The sequence below is a fragment of the Urocitellus parryii genome, chromosome 3 (genome assembly GCF_045843805.1).
Source record: "Urocitellus parryii isolate mUroPar1 chromosome 3, mUroPar1.hap1, whole genome shotgun sequence".
Lineage (NCBI taxonomy): Eukaryota > Metazoa > Chordata > Mammalia > Rodentia > Sciuridae > Urocitellus > Urocitellus parryii.
Genome location: NC_135533.1, coordinates 31,583,549 through 31,598,210, shown reverse-complemented (window position 1 = coordinate 31,598,210; position 14,662 = coordinate 31,583,549).

Here is a 14,662-nt window from a genome sequence, read left to right as displayed (position 1 = left end):
ATAATATTAGACATAATCTTTTAAAGCTTTTTTCTTGAGTTACCTCAAAGTGAAATGATTAATTTGAATTAAAGAGTTTCCTCACTTCATTCAATTATAATTTATATTTCATGTAGCCTTTTAAAAGGATTGAAAGCAATGTAAAATCTTAATATTTAAACAAAAGATAAGTGCTTCACAGCAGTTCAGAAATTTCAGATTGCCCTTTTCTTGTTTGTGTATGCATCACTAACACATAATACTATGCTTAGCTACATGTATTTATTGAATAATCATTTTTTACAGTGAATATGTCCCCTGCAATCTTCTTCTTCATCTTTTTGCATAAATTTAAAGTTTCACTTAGTGCCTGTGTTGCATAAAGAGAGTGGAGTAACAAAATAATTGCTTAGATAATTTCAGTTCCCAAACGACTTTTGGATTAAATGTCTAAAAAGCAGTGAGGTAGAAACAGGATAGAAATCACTACATTAAATGGCAGCAAATATTAACTGTGCTGTCTTAGTGCCTTCCTTTACTAAATCAGTCCTTCTTTACCTTCAGCAACACTTGCTCATCTTCAGAATGCCCTAATGGCAAGATTCTGCAAGAAAAGAAAAGAAGGAAAAGAGAAATTAGAATAAATAAAATCAGTGGAATGAGTTTTATCATAACTAAATTCTAAAATCTTGTCTATTAAAATAATCACATTTGAAGCAAAAATGTCAACAGCCTACAGCATTAGACCTTAACCTACACTAACGTCCTTGTCCTTCACCAGTGACACTCTCCCAAGGCTTGACAATCTTCATTTCTTCTTCCACTGGCCAGGGAGCAGTGCACTATGTACATGTTTCCTAGAAGAAGCGTGCACACGCACACATGTGCACACATGTTAGATATAACTGTTCAATTTCCTTGTTTCAAGATGTTTGGTTAATAGGTATAAATTAGTGCACTGTACAGTCTCAGAAATTTCACCCATGTTTCCATAATAATCACAAGACTTTGAGACCCATGACTTTCCATGTATGCACACCCATCTTTTCCACTCATGTCTATATATATATATATATATATATATATATATATATATATATACCCTCCCAGTGGATTCTAATTTTTAAGTTCAACAAAGTGGGCCAAATTTTCATCAAAACTCTCTTCAGGCCATGTAACTAGAAATAGTAAGATTATTTACTTTCAACTACCATAACTGTGCAAAAAGATAGACCATTATAAGTTAGTAGCCTGGGCATTGACTGTTAATTTCTTTATTCTCCTACTATACTTTCAAGAATCGCATTTACATTTTCATACATACCAACACTGACAAGTATGTGGAATCTTTTGGTCACTTTGGTCTGATTGGGTGGAAGAGTTAAGGGGCTTTTATAATTTCACAGGAGCCTAAGACATAAGAAGTCACTGAATCTCCATCATGAGTGTCTAGATCAGTAGGGTTCTATCTCTGTTAGCATTTTAGCCACACATCTCTTTTTAATGTATCATGTTCCACATTTGTCACTTACAGCACAGTTATATAGGCACTCCATAAATATTCACTGGATAAATACAGGAATGACTACATGACTGAATTTCTAGCTGTAGAATATCATCCAGCAATTAAGGGCCAATTGAAACTGTTAAATAATTGTGCATAAATTTCATAAGACTTCATGCTTTAAGTGATATTCAAGAAGTCTTACAACATTTCTGGAATTCTGAAATATGTTTCCAAACCAGCTAAATTGAAACTGATCTTTGTTTAATGTCACTTTCCAATGGCCTTTGACCCCTGGAAATTACCACATATTTCATAAGAAATTCAATCGTGGGAAAGTTATCACTACTAAGGAAATTTCTTGATCTTGTGGGCTGGCATTTTAGATTTTATGAATATTATTCTTCTTACCTTGGACTCTGATGAAAACATATTACCACCCATATATCATGGCTCCTTAATGGAAATGAACAATTACCTTTTGATAAGATGTTGTAGTTCTTTCCCAAGTGTAAATAAACACTAAAAGCCACTGAGAACCAACAGAAATGTCAGTAGCCTTGAAAACATGTTGAATCTATTAAATGATGTGAAAATGATGTGAGCTTAGTAATAAATTCAGCAACAAAATAATAAAATTCATCAACAATTTTAAGCCATTATTTTTGTGTTTACTGTTATTGCATTTAATGTAATGGAAAAACACAAGTCCAGTTGTCAAGTAATACAATATAGCCAGCAATTACTTATTAGCATACTACTTTACACAAATGTAAAGGGATGTTTTAAAATCTAGAACTGCTTAGTCCATGGAAATCTAGAATTTTTATCCATTTCATAAAGCTATGTCTTTCAGTGTGTTTCTGGTTTAAAAAAAAATACTTTTACATTTGGTACAATTGGCCTTAGCTTAATCTTTTCCATTTTAATTCATTTTTACTGTAATATAATCTGTTTAAAACTTTAAATATTTGACCTGAAGTGAAAATACAAATTTGAAAACAAAATGCACATTCTTGGGTAATTTTCTTTACCCAGTTGAGTCCTAAGTTTTTTTTTTTCTTCTTGCTATATACAGAAGGCACTTCAAATCCTAAAGTCTTTGAATCTAAATTTTCTAATAATTGCTCACTGAATATCCTGCCTCCAATCTGTCTTTGTTACATCTACACAACAAGTGCCAGATTAATTCTCCTAGACCAATCTTCTCATAATATCACTGCCAAGTCAAAATCCTTTACTGGCCTTCCAATGCTTACGAATCTGATATTGATACGATATTTATGGTTTTCTACAATATTACCTACATGACCAACCTTACAGTTCCTATCTTTCATTACTGAACTATGTTTGGTATGCTGTCTTCTAAACTTTCAACACCCATATTTCCTCTTGTCTGAAATGCCCCTCTTTTCTTCTCTTTTTTCTAAATGCTGCTCAGACTTCTAGGCCCATCTTAAATCCTGCCTCCATGGATTGAGCTCCCAACCTCCTCTAAAATTTCAGATGACCAGTACTATCATAATACTTCTCACATAATTCCTAAGGTTACCTGTTAAATGTTACAGAGAGAGAGAAAATCCAGAAATCCAACTTAATTGTGTTAGACTATGAATACACATACCTAGATTTTTTTTAAAAATGACCTTAAGCCTGTCTCAAGTATAGTAGACATCAAGAAATATTTTTTATTAATGTATTATCGATGAATTGGGAAGACAGAAAAGCAATGGAACAAGTCCTCACTGAGCAAAATATTCTATTGATTCAAAACCAAAGCCACTCATCTTAATATTTTTAATGGCCCTTAGTATTTTTTCTCAATTCTAGAAGCATCCATATTTATTTTCAGACGGACTTTCACTGTAATATATAAACACAATTAACTTAAACCTTTTGTTTTAGGCATAATTCAGGCTTTTGCCCTTTAGGAGCTTAGAGTCCTATTGAAAATTTGGAGTCAAGACAAACATGAGAAGTTAAATCATGACCAAAGGTTTCAATAACAATACAAACTAACAATTGAGGGGATGCCATAATTTCTAATATACCCATGAAAATGTACAAACTGTGATAAAAAAAAATGTAAAAAAGAAACATGACTTCAGGCCAAAGAATCTAGTTAGAAAGAGGACAATTTACATGGGAAAATGGAAATTCCATTGAAGAAAGTATATGGTAAGACCGTTGGAAAGGAAAGTTGGAGATCAACTAAAGATAGCCTGAGTGCCTGTGCATGGGACCAAGGAGCCATTTATTAAACTAGTCAAAGGATTAAAATAGTCCGATTGATGAAAATCTCGAGACTGCATGTTTCACTGTCAGTTTATTTTCAACATACAATGCAGCAATTTGTTCAGTGTTCTGAAATGAGAATTTAATATTTGAATAATGACAGGGAGAATCTGATATGTGTTGACTGATGAGTGAGAACAGTGTGTTTCACCCAAGTCTCAAAACTGTCAGTCATGCAGACTCTAGAGTCAGACTACCAAGGTTTCATCCCAGCTCTACCATTTAACAGCTACAGGATGTTATATATCCTCTCTGCCATCCGTTTTCTGATCTGAGAAATGGGGATAATATTATATCTTCTTCCTTATAAGGAAGGTTGCTATGAAACACAAGTTAATATATTTAAAGCATGTTTACAAGCGCTTGGTTCATACTAAATATTGTATAGTTATTAACTATATTATCAAAAATGTTATTTACACATTAGATACTGAATCCTTATATTAAGTGCTTATACAAATGAGCTGATAGCAATAAAAATAGAGAATAGCCCTCAAAATGTGAAGCCCTAACAATGTAAGCATACAAAAATTGAAAACAAACTTGCTCTAAAGTACATCAGTTGTGACCCTGGGGTTAGATTTTTAGATCAAAGTAAGGTCTGTGATCTGAAGCTGTTAAAACTTGTCCAGGCAGGATCAGACCTAGACTTTGGCCTCTTTAGTAATGCTGTCCAACCAAAAACTGGGTGGATGGTGGTGCCATGTGTTTCCTAATGAGACCTATTAACTCTTCTGGGTCCCTTTGCAAGCACTGCGCTTCGTTTCCCTGAACATAGAAGAGAGGCCAGTTTGCTGAACATTATAAATAAACACGCAGACGGCCTCACACAGCACTTTGCCCAAAGCACACTCTTGATAATTGTTTGTCGAATGGATGAAAAGAGGCTTAAGCCATTAGAGTAACAATTAGGCTTCAGTTGTTCCCTAGGCTGCCTCTTTCCCCTTCTAAATATCATATTTCATCTTGTGAAAGCAGACATCCAAATGATAACAAAAACAAGGTTTTTTAAAAGCCTTTGAAAAGAGTACCCTGGCTTGTTAGAAAGTAGAGAGTGCTTTCTTATTTTCTTATTTTTTTTCTTAGAATGTCTGACAATGGTTCTTTGTAACTAAAAATATATCTTGCATTCTGTATAGAGTCAGATGTTATTCTGATTTTTACATAATCCAGAAAGTTCCAGTTAGGCTGCCCATTTACCATGTGTTAATTTGAGTGAAATCATTTGGAGGGATGAAATTGGCTCCTGGATTTGAAGAAATAATCTCTTAACCAAAGACAATACATTTGATTTGATTTTTTTAACTATATTTTTCAGTGACCATACACATCTCTCTTATATATTAGACTAGAAATTCGTTTCTCTGGACTTTCTTTTTTATCTCTCTGAACTCTTTTAAAATTAAAAAGTAAATGGTAAAAAAAAATCTATAGAATTTATCATATGTCATGTATTCCTCTAAGTATTTTATATTAATTCATTGCACATCACTACAAACTTCCTGTAAATATTCACCCTTTTTAGCCTCACAGTAACTATGCGATTATCCTTTCCATATTACAAAAACAGAGAAGTCAAGTGAGTTGCTCCTATTGAAGGGCAGTGTTGGGAGTGGAACACCAGAGCACTTGCTGTGTAGAAACGGTCCCTTGAGAGATGCATCCACAACAGCCTCAAGTCAAAATGAAGTCTGAGACCCTGACAATGAGTCATCTCCATGGAAGAGGAGCACTGACACTGGCCTCATCAGCACCAAGCCAATTCCACCAGCTTCAAGTCCCTGGAGTTCTTCAGACAAAGGTACCCAGAAGGCCCTCCCTACCTTCTGAGCCATCAGAAACCTGGGATGACTGGACCAGCCCTCATCTTGTACCAAACGGCACTTCACCATTCCTCGGGCACTGAGGCAACTCACATATTCAACAAGCAATTGGCAAAGATTTTCAAAGTACCACGTGCTGCCAGGCCCCAGGAAGACTAAAATAAACCTTGAGGAGTTCTATGCTAAAGAGCATCATAACCTATCTGTGCACAGAAATTACTCTCATAAATATTGCTATGTTTTTATATCTATATTTATTCATATGACTCTGAGAGTAGATGTGTGATTTGGGGGTCAGGAACAAACTTATGTGTACTTATTTAGAGTAATAACTGCATGAACTTTCCTTGCCCCAATTTTTACCCCTTCTAAGGTGATGCAATGAGAGCCAGATTTCACTTTACACTTGCTTGGGGCAGCACTGTAGGTAAAGAACCCCAAGAGAATCTGAGTCCATATGGAAGAGTGACTGTTATCTCTCCACTTTCCTCCTGAGACAGAGAAATTTTTGATGCTTAATGTATGCAAACTCTTCTTTGGGAGAAAATGGGAAGGTTCCTTCATTTTCACACTTTGGAATATAAGTAAATTTCTACAAGGGAAATAAAAGACAAGGCTCTCTGAATTCACCTCCTTTGAAATGTGTCCATGAAATAATAACTCTTGGAAGGCAAGTCTCTCTTTCTATCTTTTCAGTTATCTTTGTTTCCAGACTTGTCCTTTAATCCAGGTTCTAAGAAAACCTGCCCCCAAAGCTCGAACCATGCAGGTATCCATTTTTATTCCTTTCCCTCCTGCCATTGCTCTTCAGTGTGGTCCCTTGTGATGAAAAGACAAGCGCCACCTTCCCCAGCACAAAGAAGAGGCCCAGTCTTTTGTTTTTGTTTTGGTTGTTTTTTCTTGTTGTTTTGTGGTGCTGGGGATTGAACCCAGGGCCTTGTGCATGTCAGGCAAGCACTTTACCACTTCACCACTTTCCCCAGCCCTTGGTTGTTCTTTTTAGTCATATATGACAGTAGAATGTATCTTGGCATATTATACCCAAATGAAATAAAACTTATTCTAATTATATTCCTATTCTTGTGGTTGTACCTGATGTTGAGTTACCCTGGTCGTTCTGAATCATCCAATGTACCCTTGGTGCAACCAATGCAGACCTAGTGGAGGAAGAGATGAAAATAACTTTCGATACCATCTTAGGTTCACTGGCTGGAGTCCTGCAAATTAGACTGAAAAAAAGACAATTAACAAGAAAAAAAAAAAGCAAAGTTTATTAACCCATTCTGTACAAATACACACCAAGAAACTCAAGTGATCTACATGTCAAAAGAGTGCATAAAACTTATGCTTATGTGGCAGCTTTGAAAAGAACAATAAATTTATAGGAAAGTGGTAAGACAAGGGAGAAGGTTTTAGCCCTCCTAGAACAGCAGACTGTGGCAAGGGAAATATATGGGAAAACTAACAGAGTTTGTGCATGTAGGGTCATCTCAGCGCCAACTTTCTGACTTTTTCATGGTCTTAGAACTTCCCTGGGAGAAAGGATTTATGGCAGTCTTTATTTTTCAAAAGTTTCTGCTTTTAGTCAGATAAGGGACTCTCTGAGAAAGCTTCTTTCTTTGTTAGTTGAGTCACACGTGTCTTGAAGCTCAAAATAAACCTTATGCCAAAATGGCATATTTGGGAACAGCATATTTTGATCTCTTGATGTCTCTGTCATGGGATATTCTGATCAGCCAAAGCTGGGTGGTGTGACTACCCATGGGACTAATGGTAGCAAATCACAAGCAGTTGGTCCAATTCAAATCAAATCAACGTCGTAGGATAATTAGGAAATAGAATATATGGATATTTCTGCAGAGGAAAGGATAGTAGCAAACTACAAGCCAAGTGTATGTCCATTACACCTGGAAAGGAGGAGGTCCAGACACAGTTGGGGGGGGGGGGACAGTTCCCAGCTATGGATAGGAACAAATCCTCCATTCAGCAAGAGGAAACAGTGTGAGTCACAGGTAGATTCTATTCTGGGCTGAGAAGCTTATCTGTAGGCAAAAAGAGGAAAGATGAGAGGATTCAAGGTTTCAGGAGAGTGGCTTTGAAATAATAGCAGAATAGAAAATGAGCTGGTAAGAGAAAGTGGTAGGTTCAGTGGGGAGAGAGGAGATGCCGGGGACCAACTGCTGCTCAGTTGTGTGTTTTTCTCATAATTTGCTCAATGGTCTGGAGTTGGGACTGGCAAACGTTTTTTCTGGAAGAGAGCAGACAGGAAATAATTTAGGCTTAGTGCACCACTTATGGTCTCCTTCACAATTTACTTCTCTTTAATAACTTTAAAAAAAATGTTCTTTTTAAAAAACTGTTCTTAGCTCCTTGATCAGGGTTCAGTTTGCTGACTCTTGGTCTAGGGAAAGCAAATAAAGCAGGATGATCACATTCATCTGTCATTATAGAGCTACCTGATAGATGAGATGAAAATTAAAAGAGGCAACAACACTCAGCGCCCTGTGAACAAAACTGTTGAAACATTGAGTCCACCAGATAGTGAAGTCACCAATCATTATTATTTATGAATCAATTCAGATGATATTGGTTAGGTGTCTACTCAGTATTTAACATAAAGTTAGACTCTGGGATATAATGGTCATAAAAACAGGTACAGCCTCTAATTTCATGATACTTAGCATCAAGTGAGCATAGACAGAGTAAATTTAAGATAACATAAATAAAAAAATAATTGTACCTTAATCAGTGGTAGTGGGAACAACTTTTGCATCATAAAAAGATGCAAAAACTACAACATCCTCTCATTCCAAAAGTATGATCCAGAAAGAACAAAACTGATACATTAAACTTTATTAAAGTTAAAACTACTCTTTGAAAGACACCTTTGAGAAGTGAACAGACAAGCATATCTAGATAAAATTGATGAAAGGTGTACAGAATCTACACGTTGAAGAAAAAAGAAAACATTGCTGAGAGAATAAAAATGATACAAACACAAGCAGAGATATAACACATCTGTAAATCAACAGACTCATTTTTAAGAAATCAATTCTCTTCAAATTGATCTTTAGATTCAATGCAATCCTAATCAAAATCTCAGTAGGCTTTTCGGTGAAAATTGACAAGCTCATTCTACAATTCTTTTGGAAATGTCAGATACCTAGAATAGCCAAACCAAATTTGAAAAAGGACACAGTTAAAGGACTAACAGTATCTGTCTTCAAGACTTATTATAGAACTGTAATAATCAGGCCCATGTGGTCCAAGCATCATGATAGGCCAAAAAAAAAAATCAATTGGTGATAATAGAGAATTCAGAATTAACCTGCACCTATATGGACGATTGATTTTTGACGAAGGTGCAAAAGCAATTCAATGGAGAAAGGCTAGTGTTTTTATCAAGTGAGCGGCTACAACTGGATATCCACAGGCAAACTATGAACATCAATCATACTATATTTGAAGATTAACTCCAAATGTATCAATGACCTAAATGCAAACCCCAAACTATAAAACTTATAGAGAAAAATTCAGAAGAAAAATCTCTGTGACCTTAGGTTAAGGAATATTTCTTAGACATGCCACAAAAGGCCAATCCATTATTTAAAATAATAACTTAGGCCTGATCAAAAGTATAAACTATTTTAAAGAGACTTAAAGAATAAAAAGACAGTCCATAAGTTGGAATAAATATTTATATATTATATATTTATAAAAGACATTTTAAAATATATTAAAAGCTCTCAAATCTCAATAATAAGAAAACATATTAATTCAGTAAAAAAAAAGTTGGCAAAAAATTTTTGACTGACATTTCATCAATGAAGATGTATGAAAATGACAAATATTCTCATGAAAATGTATGCAACATCACTAGTGACTGGAAAAGTGCAAATTAACATATGAGATACCACCACTGATATATTAGAATGATGAAAATTTAAAGATGTAGCTATAACACTTGTTGGAAAGAATATGAAGAAACTGAAACTCTCATATGCTATTGGTGGGATTGTACAACCATTTAGGAAAAACAGTTTGACAATTCCTTAAATAGTTAAATATATATCTGCCATATGTTCCAGCTTTTCCAGACACTGAAAGGAAGAAAAAGCAATACATGTAAACAAAGATTATATGTGAGAGTGTGTAACAGGTTTTTCTTGAATGCACCCAAAATAGGAAGCAACTGAAAAAAAATGCTCATCAACTAGTGGATAGGCATAGTTTTGGCCTATTATGCATTATTTTGGCCTATTATACACTATTATGCAGCAATAAAGTGAAATGAAGAACTTCACTAATGATAAGTAGAGAAGACACCAGAACAAAAAAAATCTACTACTTTATGGTGCTATTATATAAAATTCTAGAAAATAAAAACCAAATTTTAGTGGAAAAAAGTTGTACAGTGATTGAGAGGATGGTGGGAAAGGAGAGGTGGGAGAAGTGTGATTACAAAGGAAGATGGGAAATTGGGGTGATGATGGATATATTCGTTATTCTGGCTGTAGTGATGTTTATATAAATACGTGAAATTTGTACTTTAAATATGTGCAGTGTCTTATATTAATTCTTTAAATCTTTGTTCCAAAATTGTTTTTGGAAAAAACTTAGAGAATGACTGGATAAGCTTAGGAAGAAGAAATAAAGTCTCAAGAATAATTTCCAGGCTTCTGGCTTATTAGCCCAGCTCATAGACGGAGCCACTTCTGAGACAGGAAGAAATAGGATAGAACATTTGGAACATTTGGGAATGAGAATAAAGATTAAGAGTTTTACTTCACTTAGCATGATAGCAGGATTTATGGTGCAGAGGAATGCAATGGGCATGCTCTAGAACAATAGTGACCAAAGTAGAATTTCTAAGAGATTGAGAAATGAGGACGAAAAGGGGAAGCTTAGTACATGAGCTGCAAAGTCGTAGGTTTTCTTTTCAAGAATGGGTGAAGGAATTATGGAATGAGGAAACAAGAAAACATGAACCCTTAGAATATAGATCCCTCACCATGAGATATCCACGTTGTGAGACCTTCAAAAGTGATTTGGAGGTAGCCAAGTTTATATGGACCTGATGAAGTGAAGAGATGTTCAGTTGACCAGCTGAGTTTCAAAGGACACATGAAAGATTTTGAAAAAGAAGGAAAGGGGTGATAGCATCATCAGAGGAGATGAGTATTAAGAAGATTGGAATACATGAGATAATAAATAGAATGTATTGCATGAAAGGTGACCAAAGAAAGAATGGATATGAAGAATTGTTACTTCGGTCTTGATCACTGCCTGGGCATGCACCTCACACAAGCTTGAGAGGCATGAGTGGACACAAATATGAGGAGGACTATTTCTTCTTTTCTTGAGTCACAGTACAGCAATGGCTGTGTGGCTGCCGGGAAGCCCCACGACCTTAGTCTCCCCAGGAGGAGGTGGCTGGTGGGCATTCTGGCAGTGAGCTTCCTCACATAAGTGCTTTGCACTGAGCTATGGCTACAGCTCACTACACAGAGGTGGAAAGGGGGCTGTTGAAGTTGAATGTTTATTATGCCTCATCAGGTGCCAGGAAGAACTTGAGAGATGCAAAAGAAGATGAAAAATTAGAAAGCACTATAAAATGGGATTTAGCCAAGTGCTGGATAATATCATCCTCCGTGAGTGACCAGAACAAGAAAGCAGAGGAACAACAAAGATAAATGCCACCGTGGGGACTTCTTAGAAGAAAACAGACTTGTGGCAGCTTTGGGAATTTGGATTCTAAGAGAAAAATATATAAGCAGACAGAAGAAAAGAGAAAATGTGTCAGGTTCCAGGTCACAATATGTATGTGTCACATGTGTGCACCCATGTGTATATTTGTATGTAAGTCCACATGTGCTAGAGTTGACAGGGAGAGAAAGGATGTAAGGCAACAGCATGGTTCCTAGGAAATAAAATTTATGATATGCAGGATGGGTGCAGATTATCAAGGGTCCTGAAAAGTGTAGACATGATCTGATACATAGTAAGAAGACATTATTGATTTTGACCAAGGAGCTACTTGACCAAAGGAGTATTTTATATAAGTCAGAAATGCATTTGTGTACAAGATACCCTAGAGAGGAGAAAGAGTTTTACAGCTCTGTATATGTGTCTTTGAAAGTGAAGACATTTTTTTTTTAATCTTAGTAAAGTTAGATGGAAGAATTCCCAACAACATGTCATTTACTTTCTGTCCTCTCAAAAGAATGTTAATGTGATAAGCAACATAATTTCACCACAAGTTTAAATTTTTTCTTCAAAGGAGTGTGAAAGAACTGCCATGCTTTAATCTGAGAAGCTCTGTGTGTAAGGACTTTGATTTCTATTAGAAATTGAATTGTAGAGTAGGGCGTTTTCCTCTGAATATGCACACCAATTATTTTTACTTCATGTCTGAAAAATTCATTACCAGTTGGGTGACTTAAATTTTAACATGGAGATACTGATGAGGGATCCTTACCCAAGAATTCAAAGGACTAAAAGTTGGAAGTTAAAAGCTTTGAGATTAGAGGTACTAGGATTATTTAGTGAAGACAGTGAAATATCTTAAAACTTGCACCACCCCTACCAATGGACATAAATTTGTCTTAAGAATCATCTTATCACAGTTTTTCTGCTTACTGAAGATAAAACAAAAATGAACACATTTGTACTGCAGTTGAATGTCCTATCCCTAAATTATTCCCCTGCACTAAACACATTTGTTTTGGATCATGGCTTCAAAGTGAAGTTAAAAAAAAAAAAAAGAAAGAATTTTCTCATAAGTAAGTGATACCTTGGGACAGATTAATAAGAAATCTTTTTGCCCTTTCTAGAAGGGTTTTGCTAAGGCTATGGAGGTCCAATTTGAGTTTAGATGAGACTCAAACATGTAATATGCAGAGGAGGCAGAGGTCTAAGGCAATTCAGGTTATAATTTGGGGTTTTACTATTTTTTATTTTATTAACTGACAAAAGAAAAATTGCATCTATGCATGGTGTATGACATGGTATTTTGAAAGATGGTATGCACTGTGGAATGTTAAATCAAAAAAATTAATCTTTCATTTCGCCTATACATCATTTTTGGTGATGAGAACACTTAAAATCTATTCTCTTTGCAATTTGTAAATATATAATACAATATTATTGGATATACTTGCCTCGGGTTTCTAGAATTTACTCTCCTGTCTAAATGAAACTTTATACTGTTAGATCAATGACTCCCCATTCCCTGCCCTCTCTTGGACACTTGTCTACTCTCTGTTTCCATGAGTCCACCTTTTTTAGATTCCACATATGAGATCACAGAATTTTTCTTTCTATGCTTGGCTTTTTTCAACTTGCACGAAGTCCTCCAGTTTATCCATATTTTTGTAAATTACAGGATTTCCTTCTTTTTAAGGCTGAACAGTATTTCATTGTGTGTGTGTATATACACACACACACATATACACATACCACATTTTTCTCCATTTATCTGCTGGTAGACTCTTAGATTGATTTCATGTTAGTTCTTGTAAATAATGCTACAGTAAACATAAGAATGTAGATATCTCTTGGCATACTAATTCATTTCCTTTGGATAAATATCCAAAGTGCAATGGCGAGATTATGTGGTAATTCTATTTTTAAAATTTTCAGGAAATTCCAAACTGTTTACCATAACAGCTATACTAATTTACATTTTCACTGACAGTGTACTGACAGCCCCTTTTCTCCACAGCTTTGCTAGCATTTGGTATCTTTTTGATAAAAGCCATTCTTAGAGATGTGTGTTAATATCTTATTGTTATTTGAATTTGACTTTTAATGATGATCAGTGATGTTGAGTCTCTTTTTTATATATCTATTGGCTTTTCATATGTCTTGTTTTAAAAAATGTCTACCCAGGGTTTTTGCCCATTTTTTAAATTAGGTTATTTGTTTTCTTACTGTTGAGTTATTTGAGTTTCTTATAATTTTAAATATTAATCCCTTATCTGATGTATGGTTTAGAAATTTTTTCTTTAATTCTGTAGCTAGTGTCTTCACTCTGTTGATGATTTATTTTGCTGGGTAGAAGCTTTTCAGTTTGCTGTAATCCCACTGCCTATTTTTTGCTTTTATTTTTTAAACCCATGCTGTTTTGTCACATACAAAGAATGTTTGCCAGGAAGAACATTTTTTTTTCTGTATTTTCTTCTAGTAGTTTTATAGGTTCAGGTCTTATATTTATGTTTTTAATCCACGTTGAGTTTTATTTTTGCATATTGGGTGAGATAAGGGTCTCATTTAATTTTTTTGCCAATGGATAAATAGTTTTCCCAGCATCAATTATTGACAAAGACTGTTTTTCCCTATTGTGTTACCTTGGCACCTTTGTTGAAGATCAATTGACCAGAACTGGTGAATTTATTTCTCAGATTTCCATTCTGTTCCATTGGTCCATTTGTCTGTTGGATCAACATGTTTTGATAACTATAGCTTTGTGGTATATTTTGAAATCACAGAGTGTGATACCTCTAACATTTTTGATTTTGCTCAAGATTGTTTCTGCTATCTGAAGATTTTCTGTGGTTCCATACCAATTTTAGTTTTGCCTTTTCTATTTCTGTGAAAATGTCACTGATAGGGAATAATTTGAATCTGTAGATTGCTTCATTTTTACAGTATTCCTTCCTACTTTTACACTTAAGAAACACTCAAATTTACCAGGGCATGACTGAAAATATGATGAAGCAAAAATCAGAAAAATGCATTCTGTAGCATTCATTCAGGTGTAATGATTTTAGTTCAGTACTCAAGACCCACAATAAGGAGAAAACACAATTTTGAAATTTTGAGTATCAGATATATTCTTCCAATCAGATTTGTCTCATTGCTTAAGTTCTACTGAATATATTTTTTAAAAATACTATTTTTAAAAGATACTACTTAAAATTTTAAATACTGTTTTCCATGCTGCAATGCTTTGAAGCTTCTTCAAAAGAATGTAACCGTGAAGATCTTCCCTCTGTGTTAGTGCCCAAGGGGCACAATGAGAAAGAATCACCAAATGAGAGGTTTACACAACAGGAATTAT